We start from the raw sequence: 13443 nt of genomic DNA on the forward strand, positions 1-13443 counted from the left end.
ACTTTATTGTTTTCACTCAAAGGAGTGCGTGGACTTCATTTGCGTAGTTTATAATAATTTGTTTTGACAAACAAATCATCAGTGTCACTGGCCAGTTGTTGCTATTCAACCTCAAAACTTTATTTGTAATTTTCAGTGCTAAATATCACCGCCCTTGAAGGCAGTTTAGAGGGCTGATATTTCTTTTGAGACTATCAGACTTGATGGCTGATGATTATTAAGGAAATATGTCGCAGGACTCAAAGGATGACTAAACGTTAAACAGGTAACACTAATAGTGACTCTGTAATTTTGCCTATGCAACAGTAATGTTAAATATTCTCAGTTATTAAGTTCCTGATAGTTAAAAAAGTAAACCTACAAAAACATAACAAATAGGTCTATAGGTTATTAAAACAACTAATTAACATTAACTAGAGGCACCAAAATTATTTTACAATATATAACCCTCAAGGCAATAAACAGAACTAAAATTAACAATAATAGTAATGCAACTCTTGCTAACATCAAACGTAAGCTAAATTTTGATGGAAAAAGAAAGCGAAAGACTTGATGGTAGGGATGAATGCCAAAACTGCTAATCTTTTAAATACAGTTTTTTTGTTTATGGTGGCTTTTGTCGATGTGATTGGTTTACTTTTTTGCTGCTAACCAGCTTAGGCGTATTGCTGTTCAGTTTTTGCAGCTGGAGTTGCATGCTAATAGTTTTACGAAGTGTGTGTCTGTCATCAATTAAAATTGTAAATGTTTGCCTTGCACACAATGCTGTTGAGTTATATTTAATTTTCTTTTTTTATTCTTTCTCACTATTTCAGGTATCCACAAGCAAAGAGCACATAAGTGAATAGCAGATGTGGTGGGCTAAGAAGGATAGAGGTAAGCTTATTTTTTTATCCTCTCCGAAATAGATCATCTTTACCAACACCGAGCTGTGGCAGCGAGCTGAAACACCAAATGCCACTTGTTGAGATACTGAAAAGGTTTAGATTGTTGTCAAGGAAGGGAGTTATTTTTATCTTCTTTGAAATGAAGTGACTAACTCAGTATTTACCTGGCAAGGATTTCTGAGCTTATTCAGAAGCTTATCAAATGAAACGTGAATTAGTAGTTAATCTGCAGCCTTTTTCTTTGCTATGAATTACTATATATTACCTTTCCCTAATTGTACAAAGGAAGAGTATTCAAACTTTGATTCTGCAGTTTTAGGGAAAGAAATCACAACTGTTGGCGGAGATGGAGGAAGGGCAAAGGGAAGCCCCTAACTAACTGCTTGCTGACCCTTCGTCAGTGAGATATTTATTAACATTGACATTTATTTAGTCGAAGAAAATAACTAAACTTACCATTGCTTTCCCCAGTTATGCCACAGGACTTAGCGATAAACTTCTTGTTTCTCATCTGCCATTCTATTTGATTCAGCAAATATTCACTGAATTCAAAGCACTGTTGAAAATTGAGACTTCATTTCTGTACACAAGGAGTAGAAAACTTGAGCCAGTAAACTTCAGACCGAAAACAATGCAAGGGCAGTTATGAAGTCCACAGACTAACCTGAAGCTCAGAGAATTGAAACGGCTTTGCCATGACATTTGAAATACAGGTGAAACCCAAAATTTCTCCTTCTGGACCTGGTCCTCTTTCTTTTTACTACACAAACATCGCGTAGCCTTCAATGAGTCGTATAGGAACAGTATGAGACAGCCTGGAGAGACCTTATGACTAGAGAGAGGACAGAAACTGAGGGAACTGTGGAATGAGAATAGTCTGTCCGTAGATGAGGAAGAGAGCGCCACCTAGTGAAGGGAATAGGTTGTGTCACTTCACAGAGTTCAAAAAGTTCAGGAAGTGTTTGAGAGGCAGATCAATGGGCCCTGCGGTCCAGCTTCATGAAGGCACAGAGTGGAAGCAAAGCCTGGAGAGGAATGGTCAAGTCAGGTGGCTGTCCTTGAGTGCTATGTTAAATTAATTTTTCAGATTTTATGTGAAAAATAAAAGGAAGCCACTTTAGGTTTGAAGTAAACAATCAGAGCTAAGGCAAGTATCCCAAGGAACCATGGCAATCCACACGTTTAGTCAATTTCATAATTACTAACTTCATCTGGGAGAACTTTTCTAAAATCCAAGCTGTTAAAGTAACTATCTAAAACTGTATGAGCTTCAACTAATCAAGCCCCTTTGTCAAGCCACAGAATCAAAGGTCAAAACTTACAGAGAATACAATTCGAAATTTTATTTATCAGTAACATTGCACATCTGATTTGACTCTTTAAAAATGTTACTGTTTTTATAAACCAAGGGGAGAAAGAATCTCTAATCCAGATGTCCTGCATATTATTCTTCTTTGAGCCTTTTCAAACAATAGGCTTGAACTTGTAAAGCAATGAAAGAGAAACCAGTCACTGTTACTATTTTGATATATTAATGAGTATGTTTTTGTGTCCACTGAAATTATTTTATTGTCGCTGTTGTTGTTTTATCACACTGTGGCTTTCTCACCAGACTACATCTTTGAATGCATTAAGTCAGGGCGGGTCTATCACAGCAGAAACAACAGTGCCGAGCAAGAGAAGAGAACATTCTTGGCTACTGAGTTAAAAATTTAAAAGTTTTTAAAGCTCAAAAATAACGATTTATGAGAAAGGGGATTTGAGTTTCAAAAACCTGGATTTTAAGTAGGCTTTAATTAGGACATCAAGTTTATGTGTTAACAGTAGATTTAAAAGGCTCCAAACAATCAATCAGTCCATGACTCATCCACCTGCCTCCATACATTCTACAAGATAAATACTGCCCATGTGGAGAAGAAAGCTCAAGAGGCAGCAATATCTAAGATATTAGTTTAAGATATTAGCATGGCCTAGAGAATGGGTTCTGTATGCTGTAAGAATTATCCAGTAAAAGCCTCAGGTAGGTTTGGAACACAGAAGGGACCTTTGTCTAGAGTAGAGCCTAGGGAGGCAGCAGGCTTCAGAGAGTTCCCCACACCTGTGAATCCAGGTGCTATCCTGTAGAAGAATGTTTCTACAGACTGTTCCTCCATGTTGGCAAGAGTGGAGCAGGTGTGGCAGAAGCAACCACACACACAACTGTCTCCGCAGGAAGGAATGGCAGGGAGCGGTGGCATCGGCATGGACCGGCGCTGAACAGGATGTGGACGTAGCGGTAGATACCATGTGGAAAGGCGACAAGATCAGCTGCACTCTGACCAAACTCCAGAACTTAAATCCAACCCCGGGAAAAAGAGATGGGGCAAAAATCAATCCCTGAGTTGACAAAGCAACTCCTGACCAAAATTAATCCATATTCAGCTGAGACTGTTTTTCTCTAACTGGCAGTCTGGAGACCTAAGACTGAAATGAAGTTGAGGTACAGAAAAATATAATTACACATACACTTGCAGCTGTTTATTGCATAACTTTGTCTGACTCTTAAGATAGTCAGAAGGGAATACAGTAGGTTTCTCCGGCAATGGGGAATGAGAGTTTCTCTAAGTTAGTGGCCTTTCAGCAGAAACCTTTGATAGAATGCAAACTGTTCAGAGTGGCCCTAACTAACAGACATTCATTCGCCCAAAGGGTGCCTTCTTCTCTTGTCGGTATCAGACAATGATGCCAGGTCCCAGCGTCACCCCGTCATGACATCATGTCTGCTCTCACTAGTTCTGAAGCGCTGGCTCCCAAAGATGGCTGTCAGGAGGCACCTTGCCAGTTGGAACCACTGATACACAAACATCCTCAAGTCTGACTTCCACCTCTACGAGTCATACAAACTTGCATGGCAAATTAAGGTTTAAAAATTACAGTGCATTCCTTGTAACTGCAGTTCGAAGGGGTTCCTGTGTTTGTTCCAAGCATTTGTTCAGATAATGCTGTAATTCTTGGTACACGATGATCCTGTGACAACTGTTGTTCACCAAAATACCAAAGGTAGCTAGCCTGGACACTAAACAAAGTATTTTAAACAGTACTAATAGCATTAATATGTAAGAAAGTCTTTGTGCCTGCTATTTGTCCAATAAAAAGTTTTACTACACGCAAGTATGATTAAATCAGAATCAATCTGATGCCACCTAAGAGACCAAAGAGTGCTTTTAGGTCTTATTTGTAATATTTAGATCATTTTCACTTTCAGTATATTAATGGAACTGAAGCCAATTAGCTTAATAACAACTGAAGCACTAACAGTTTTTAAATAAATGTGATACAGAATAACATATTAAAGGTTCCCATGAATTCTTCTAAGGGAAATAGTTTTTTTCAAGCTGTATTATTAAGACATTAATCTTGTGCCTTTAGTTCTTCGCTTAAAAATAAATAGTCTGGCATTTTGAAAACCACAAATGTCCCTTAAACATGTAACCCTTTAACCATATAGGCTACTCTCATTATCTCTACGTCTCTTGGTTAACATAATATAGAAGTTTGTAGGTTTGTTTATTTTTTTTAAGGGAATAGAGAATGGTGATCAGTAATCTGAGTTGGCTGAGCGTCAAGCATCAGTTTCAGTACCAAGAGACCACCTGTTTACAGAAAACTCCATCCACTTGCCACTCTTGCAGGTTCCACAGGAAGGTTTAATTTTTTACTGCAAAACATTCTGTAGTACACAACTGAAAATACCCAATTGTATAATTTATAAAATGTATTTATGTTCAGTGTGAGGTTAGAGTATTAATAATAACAATAATAATAGTGGGGCCATGTGTTTTCCGAGCATACCTTCCAGGCAAGGTACTGTCATTTTCACACAAAAACTTACATGAAACATCTGCAATCCTTAAAGCAGGCTTGCAAATGCCTAACCCTGTCTTATAGAACAGGGGGTTGAAGTCCAGAGGTTTAACTAATGTCACACTACTAATACACAGAACAGCCAATATTTAAAACAAAGTTTGATAACACACACATTTTCCAAAATGTTATGGTGATCCCCAACTTTTAATGAATTTAATTGAAAAGAGATTCTAAAATCTCAGATAGCCTTAATATAATTTCTATTCTGTAGCAATATGATGAATATTGACTAAAAAAAAGATTATGATAAAATTTTTTAACTTGAATTGCATCTTTATTTTGACCTTTCCTCAAATTTGTCATTCTTTTAAAAATTCTGATTCCATCATAGAAAAATGTAGATGAAAAGTATCCTACATGTGTTGCAAAGTATGACTACTGTCTTTCATAGAACAAATGAATTCATTGATAATCTAGATTCCATTTTGACATTTAAAAAAACACTCACATGATTAAATAAGAATGAAAGCAATTTCAGGCTTTTATTCTTCAATCTGTAAATCAGAACTCAGCTTTAAAGAATGAGAGTCAATTTCAAATCAGAAATATCTTTGTATGGTTCTTCACTACACAGTCCTGTGTTAAGAACACAAGTGAAGGTATCACTCAATGTTAACTATTTTAAAACGAAGTATTTCCTGATGCCAGTATCATGTGTAGCATTTATCTGGACATTCTAGTTTCTTCTTAAAATATCTGAGTTAACAGTAAAATAGCTGTTCTTGTTGACAGGCGGGCACCAGTCCTCCATATTCAGCAGAAAGATTAATTTCCTAGTCTCTTTACATAGAATTTATTAATTGGTACTAGAAAGATCATTTACAGTAGGAGAATAAGGTCACTCTACTTGGTATGCTGTTTTATATCTCAGTCTCTTACACTTTATTGTCAGACAAACTGAGAAACCCAGAGAGGAAGCTGTGTGATTCATATACCACTGGATACCTCAACAACAGCCAGCTTATCTGCTTTTATTTAAAAAAAAAAGTGAAGAGTGAGCCATCTTAAAAATTGGTAGTGAGCTTCTAAACACTAATTTAGTTCAAATTTCTGTTCCATCACGTTTCATACTTCGCAGTAGTGTACAGTGAGTGATCTACTCATGAGAGAAATTTGGAGACTCTTAGATCCTCCTTGTAGAGCCTCTGGAAGCAAATGTCAGCACTGGGGACATAGGTTTCCTGTCACCTCAATGCCTCTCAGGATGACTTCTATCAGTAGGAAAATGTTCCTTCCCCTTTGTCTCATTCTGCCCTAACACACACATAGCATATGTCCTATATTCTAGCCTCTTAGCCTGTCTTTTTTGACATTAGGACATTTTCAACTTCTCTCATACCATCTTGCCCCTCCCTTCCCAATGCCTTCTGTCATTTTTCCCAACTGCACACGGGTATCTGAGAAGACAAAAGAAGGGCAACTGATTATTACTGGGGAAAGAGCACTGTCCAATCATTCAACAGAGCCTCATGTTAAGAAATGTTTATTGTCTTCATTATGAAACCAGTACATGCCCACTGTAAACCAAAAAGTATGCCAAGAAAAAAATCACAATTAAAGCAGACAAATAATGACCATTAACATTTACATATAACCTCCTATTCACAAAATCTTGAATTCTTAGCTCTAAAGAGGATGCAATAGGTGAGAAATGTCTTCAGTTAGTCTAAGATCTCTATTTCAAAATATAAACTTTAATATTAGAAATAAATATACTTATGGAATTCACCGAGATCAGTGCATAATATCTGTGACTGGAATAAAGCTAGTTTTATTTATTTATTTTTTTAAGATTTTATTTATTTATCTGAGAGAGAACATGAGCAGGAGAAGGGGAGAGAAGGGGAGGGGGAGGGGCACAGAGAGAGAGAGAGAGAGAGAGAGAGAGAGAGAGAAGCAGACTCTCCACTGAGCAGGGAGGCAGACGAAGGGCTTGATCCCAGAACCCTGGAATCATGACCTGAGCCAAAGGCAGACGTTTGACCAACTGAGCCACCCAGGCGCCCCTGGAATAACACTAATTTTAAATGTATTTAAACAGGAAAGATTATATTTACATGTTGCATAAAGATCTTAATGGATTAATGCTGAATTTTTAAACTGTTTCTTTCAACGTGCCTGTTGGAGGTTTAAGAATATAAATTAATTTATTGTTCAGTATATAATTATTTAGAACTTATATTTAGAACATATCTGCTGCTTTAGGCTTTCTTATAAAGCAGTAATTTTTAAAATAAGTAATACCATATTCCATCAGAGAAACTTCTCTGGAATCCTTTTATCATTGATAATCCCATACAAAATACAAATTGGTTTAACTTCTTAAAGACGTTTTTTTCATTTCTGGTAAGTAAATCATCCAGGTACAAATAATGGTGTCTTAGGATATGGCAGAATTGCCATGAATTGATTTTTTTTGAAGAGTTTTTTTTAATAAATATACACCCCCTTTTTTCTAGCCAAAAGTAATTCATACTCAGGGTTGAAAAACTTAGAATGTATAATACAAATATGTAATGTAAAAATCCCAAATCTATAATCCTAATCCTCAGAGACAACTCTGTTAATAGCTTGGTTGATATTCCTTCTGATTTTCTTTCTCTTCCTTTCCTTCTTTCCTTTCTCCATTCTTCAGCTGCTCGTTACTTATTTATTCATTTGAAATGGGATTCTGCCATATACCTGCATGCAATTTTAATTTTCATCAGTGAGCTGAATTTGGTTCTTTGTGAAAGAGAGAGCTAATACCTATTTCCACAAGGTTGATTTGTGTGGAGAATTAAAGTTGCATTATTTATACTATGAAACTTTAACCCACAGCAGATGCTCTACATTGTAAGCAAAACTACTTGAACCTGTGAAGCTTCCATTTTCTTATAGGTAAGAGGGGGATAATAATACCATCTCCTCATAAAATTGTGAGATATGGGGGTGCCTGGGTAGCTCAGTCGTTAAGCGTCTGCCTTTGACTCAGGTCATGATCCCAGGGTCCTGGGATCGAGCCCCGCGTCAGGCTCCCTGCTCGGTGGGAGGCCTGCTTCTCCCTCTCCCACTCCCCCTGCTTGTGTTCCTGCTCTCGCTGTGTCTCTGTCAAATAAATAAAAATATTTAAAAAAAAATTGTGAGATATGTAAAGTCATACAGGTGTGGGTATGTCCTCCCCAAATTTAGTTAATATTCTCCCCCAAATTATTTTTCCTTAACTAAAAATTTTAACTTTAAGACACCTTCATGCTGTGTATCAAATGTGTAAATAAAAGCTAGTTTAATCCAAAAAAAACCACCTTTCATTATCTAAATCAATTTGTAACTTAGATGTTTTTAAAATAATCTTTACCAAAATATTCAGCTAATGTGGTCTTAGATTACAGGTGTGAAAATGCTCATCATTATATTCATAAGCAAACATATATACTGGGTATCTTCTTAACAGGTAATATAAGATATGTTTATACATAAGAATCTCATAATAATGTTGCACATCTATATTTCACATTGAAATAGTCAGAGGTAAAAATGAAAGTGAGACTAGTGATAATCTGGTACATTGTTTCAATAATAATAATAATAATAATAATAATAATATGAAGAAAGAGACCTTTGCAGTAAGGGAATGCATAAGACATGTCAAGCACAGTCTTAACTATTTTTAGGAATTACTTCAACTATTTTCTCAATAACTCTATGAGGCAAGTTCTAGGGTATCCCCATTCTCTAAGTGAGCAATCTGGGCCTGAGAGAGAAGTAACCTCACCAAGGTCACATCACTGAGCAGTGGGGTGGACTCTAAACCCAAGCAGTCACAATCAGAGACTTCTTCCTTAACCCCCGCACTCGACTGTCCCATCTGACTTTGATTTTGTAATGAACTAAGTTTGAGAGGAAACCAAAATGCAGATGTATAATTTATTCTTCAAGATAGTAAAAAGGATTTAGAAGAAATTCTCTTATTATGAATGTTGCCAAGATTAAAGTCTGATGACAAATTTCTAAACACTTCTATATACATAAACCAAAATATTCAGAATATCTCTTTTCCCTGGGTTATCTAGAAAATGAGCCATGCATAATAACCCTAAACTCCATATATGTTGTCCCTGACCATATTTATTTGCCCATCTTACTTAAATAGAAGCCATGTGTATCTAAGTATAGAAGTTAGCCTTCATGGAGGTTGAGATATCCTAAATAACATAAAACTTCAATGAAAAGTGAAAATAAACTGGAAAAATATATTTCTAGAAGAATAGTAATGATTACTTATTTTTTTACTAATGACATGTTCTATTGTATCGATTTGTCCCAATCTGTACAATTGCAAAAATAAAATGGAGTTTTCCTTTATCTATATATCAATGATAAACACTAGTGAAATGTATTTTATATTTTATTATACTTAATAGTAGGACACCAGATGAAGGTGAACATAAGAACAAGAAAAAAAAAAAAGATTTAGAAAGAACATGAGTGCAGCTAGAAGGCTGAGAGTGATCCATTAGAAGTGCTGAGATGAAACAGGTAGCAAGATGAAAAACGAGATAGACCACCCCTTATATCCTTCAGGGAATGTAATGTCCTGAGATCTAAATATTTTCATAAATCACCAACATGTGCAACTTATCACATAAGGCAGTAACTTCAAAAATTAAAAATATGCCTTCCCTTTAGAACAAATACAGAACACTCCTCAACTGAATATATCTGGAATTTCTGTTATCTGTCTGTTATCTTCTATATCTGATTTGCATAAACCATTGCCCTTTCCCCTCACTTTGACCAGCAGATATTTTTTACCACTTTGGAAATGTTGAGTAAAGAACAAACATTTGCACCAGACTCTTACAGTGTATGTTAATTCAAATTTGTGCTTTTAGAAAATTATGAATTAATTGCACATCATTTAACTTTAGAATCATTCAGAGATGTTATAAAATAGGAGTACTAAATCTATGAATTCCAAGGATATGCCAAAGTAATATTTATTACACTTCTTTATAATACTGATGTTTGAGAGAGACTGTCCTCCCATCTATTAAAAGTTTTATAGTTTCATATACTATATACTGTGAGTAAAAGATAGACGCTGTTGGAAGTATTCATTCCATAAATGTTCTCAAAAAGAATTTATTATTTGTTATATTTAGATTATTAGGAAGATGTCTAATGTGGGATTTTATAAAATGTTAATTACTAATAAGTAAAACTTGGTGATGAGTTGATTCAATTGCTCAGAGGTAATAATTAATTCTCTCAGGATTTAAGTCCAAGGTGTTCATATATTTGAAGTAATAATCAAATGATTTATTGACTCCACATAGTTTTACATCGCTTATTCTATTATTCACTATATCACTCAAGGAAGCGCTTTAATTAGAAATGATAGCCTGTGACTAAATGAGATAGGTTCAAAAGAAAGTGGTCTTATGACAATTTACAGCTAAAAAGTATTCGGTGGATGCAAACAGTCTGCTGACCTAAATACATTGCTAGCTATCACAGAAGAAAAAATGTCATCAAGCACAGCATCTTAGTTTAAAGATATTCAAGATATATTTGGGGAAAGAATACCCAGGCTTTACCTTTCTAATGGCAAAAATCTGAGCCCTCTTGGAAAAAGGCATCACGTTTGTTTTTTGTTTTTTGTTTTTTTTAACTTACTAGTATCCCAGACCAGACCGATGGGAGACATTTATCAAATATAACGAAATGAATAAATATCTATCAATTAGCTCCCATCTATTTCTGATCTTATATTTCTTATGTGCTATTTATGATTATCTAAATTATATTTATAGGTAAAATGCTAATAATGTATATGACATTATAAGTTCACACATATGTATTTTTAATCATACCTATCTATTATGCCTTGATACTTTTAAAAATGTTTACAATAATATTGTATTTATCACAACAGCTCCAAGAAGAAAGCAGGTCAAATTTTCTTAACCTCATTTTAAAGATAAGAAAACAAAATTTCACAGGGTTAAGAGGTTTGTCCAAAATTACATGAAGTCTAAATGGTGGGATTTGGGCTGAGACATTAACCTCTCCAAAATAACCACCTTGTTTTTGTAAATAATAGTGGCCAATAGGGAAGAAAGAACAATCAAGGCTGTATGGGAGAGAACATTGTTCATGTGCAGTAATTATTAAACATCTTACAATAAAACATATTCCCAAAGTATTGAGACTTACTTTTACCTATATCTAAACATTTACTCATAAACTTAATAATATTTAAATGCTTCCTAAACACATGGCATAATATTGAATACTTTTAAAAAATAGCATATTGGTGTCAGATGCATATGAAATTACTCAAAATCGAGAGCCTAATGATTACAGAACTGTACGCTGAGTTTGTAAAATCTAAATTAATAATTTTCTGATTTTAGCTGGAAGAGAATGGAATTGAAATTTATTAAAAGTGTAAAACACTAAGTAAGAAATTAATGGAAGCATTCTAAACTTGATTTATAACATATCAAAACTGCAACTCCATTTCTCTAGCATCTATGATTAAAAGAACTTCAAAAGAAAAGAAAATGGATTATCATTCTACCACTAGACAACAATTAGCATAACTTTGGCCATCATTTTTCTATTACTTACATTAGTCCTTCCATCTTAAAAAAAAAAAAAAAGGACTATATGACTATTGGATAATTGAGATTTTAAATGCCCTGTGAGTTTCAAAATCTAATTTTGGCTCAATTTGCAAAGGCCAAAAAAGTCACTGCAATTTCCTAATTTTAAACCAAGCACCCTGTTTTTGAGGAAAAGATCCCAGAAGGTTTGAGTCTACATTATACAGATCATCAGCTGATCTTGATTTAATTTACTAAAAAATTTCATTTAGCAGTGCAAAGATTTGGGCTTATTCCATACAAGTGTAGTCCTCTGAAAGGATTCTGCTATTTGGTCCAGTTTATCTCTGACCAACTTTATTGTTAAAGTACATCGCAAGGACCTAGGAATACCTATTTTGTGAACCCACTGTTGAATAAGGACATCAATAGATTTTACTGTTTTACAATTAAGTTGCTGTTTGCACTGTACAGAAAATATATAAAGCAGTATACTTAAGAGAGTCTTAGGCTTACTCAGTTCCAGGGCAAACCTCATCCCTGAATTTGACATGAGTTCCTGAATTCTTGCTCGTGTGGTGAGATAGCTGAATTGTACTATGACACTTCAGGTGCTGGTGTGCTCAAAACCTCACAGATTTCTAGCTAACTGCTGAGATTGACAAATGCACATTTTATTAAGCATATATGACTAAATAAAATATTAGGACTTAATATATAAATAAGATACAGCACCTTAAGTTACAAGTAGTAAAATAAATACATGTATTGGATGATGAGATGATCCTTGCTGCCTCCCTTCCCCAGTGTAGAAGAAGGAGGGGTCGAGGAACGTAATATAAATGAGAGATGACTTTAACTATACCTATGATGTCCACACCAAAAAAAAAGGTAAGATACTGACATGCTACAGAGTATTTCTAGAGCATGCATTTATCTATAAAGAGAAATTATTTTATTATGATATTTGGTAAATATCTAAATGGACATTATTTCCTACTCTTCTGAGGCTGGATTTGTTTTTAGCAATGTTAAAATATACTATATATGCTTTATTTCATTGATTTTCTAATTAGGCTTCATTATTATTGCAGTAGAATTATACCTATTTCCCAAAATAACTTTGGTTGTTAACATTAATATATTGCAGCAGCATTCAATTTTATAGAAAGGACACATATCTCACCTCTCAAATAATTTACATATATAACTAATATTTTTATTCTTAAAAGGACCATAGACAACATCAAAATGTAATTATTTAACTTATCAGACTATTGATTACTAACTATAGTAGTTGTTTTATTTATCTTTAATTGCCTTTAATGTACAAACATAAGAAAACAGAATTTGGTAGGGCGCCTGGGTGGCTCAGTTGGTTGAGCCTTGATTTGGCTCAGGTCATGATCTCAGGGTCCTGGGACTGAGACCCATCTCAGGCTCCACGCTCAGCAGGGAGTCTGCTTGAGATTCTCTCTCCCTCTCCCTTTGCCACTCCCCCCCTTTCTATTTCTCTCTAAGTTAAATAAATAAATCTTTTTTTAAGAAAAAAGAAAACAGGATTTGGTAACAGAAATTTTAGGACAAGGCATAGTCTGTTAATTTGTAAATGACTATGTATTATGATGGAATTAAATTTCAAAATCAAATCACTGGAGCACAAAATAAGCTATGAATGATCTTTATGATTAAAAATATAAAAACAAAACAAAGTCTTGCCTATTTGTATAGAATACCAATTTCACATTCTTTAATTCTGGATATACTAGTTCCTTCAGAAGATATTCAGACCTTACCAGAACTTAAGTAAATGAATAAGATTCTTATTTCAAACTTTAATGGAATTTGCATAGATATTCTATTTTCTATGTCATCTATTTCCCAGCATCTAATTTTACTGATTAGGCAGTTTTGAAAGTTTATTTTCTTTTCTATTTTAAGACATGAAGTTTAGAAATAAGTATTATTTATTGAAGTGATAATCCATCCAAAATAGGATATTTGCCAAAATTAGCCAAAAAACTACCAACTCTCAGTTCCACTTTGCATTTGTGGAGAAT

General features: G+C 34.5%; 1 protein-coding gene across 5 annotated transcripts in view; it reads left to right on the forward strand.

Moving 5' to 3' along the window:
• KHDRBS2 (KH RNA binding domain containing, signal transduction associated 2) overlaps positions 1 to 13443 on the forward strand; it is a 598658-nt gene that overhangs the window by 552043 nt on the left and 33172 nt on the right. For all 5 annotated transcript variants that reach the window (XR_004917485.2, XR_013441225.1, XR_004917482.2 and 2 more), the window contains one exon: positions 816 to 876. The gene's annotated coding sequence lies outside the window, so the exon portion shown is untranslated. The remainder of the gene's footprint in view (positions 1 to 815; positions 877 to 13443) is intronic.

The sequence above is a fragment of the Halichoerus grypus genome, chromosome 9 (assembly GCF_964656455.1).
Source record: "Halichoerus grypus chromosome 9, mHalGry1.hap1.1, whole genome shotgun sequence".
In the NCBI taxonomy this organism is placed as follows: domain Eukaryota; kingdom Metazoa; phylum Chordata; class Mammalia; order Carnivora; family Phocidae; genus Halichoerus; species Halichoerus grypus.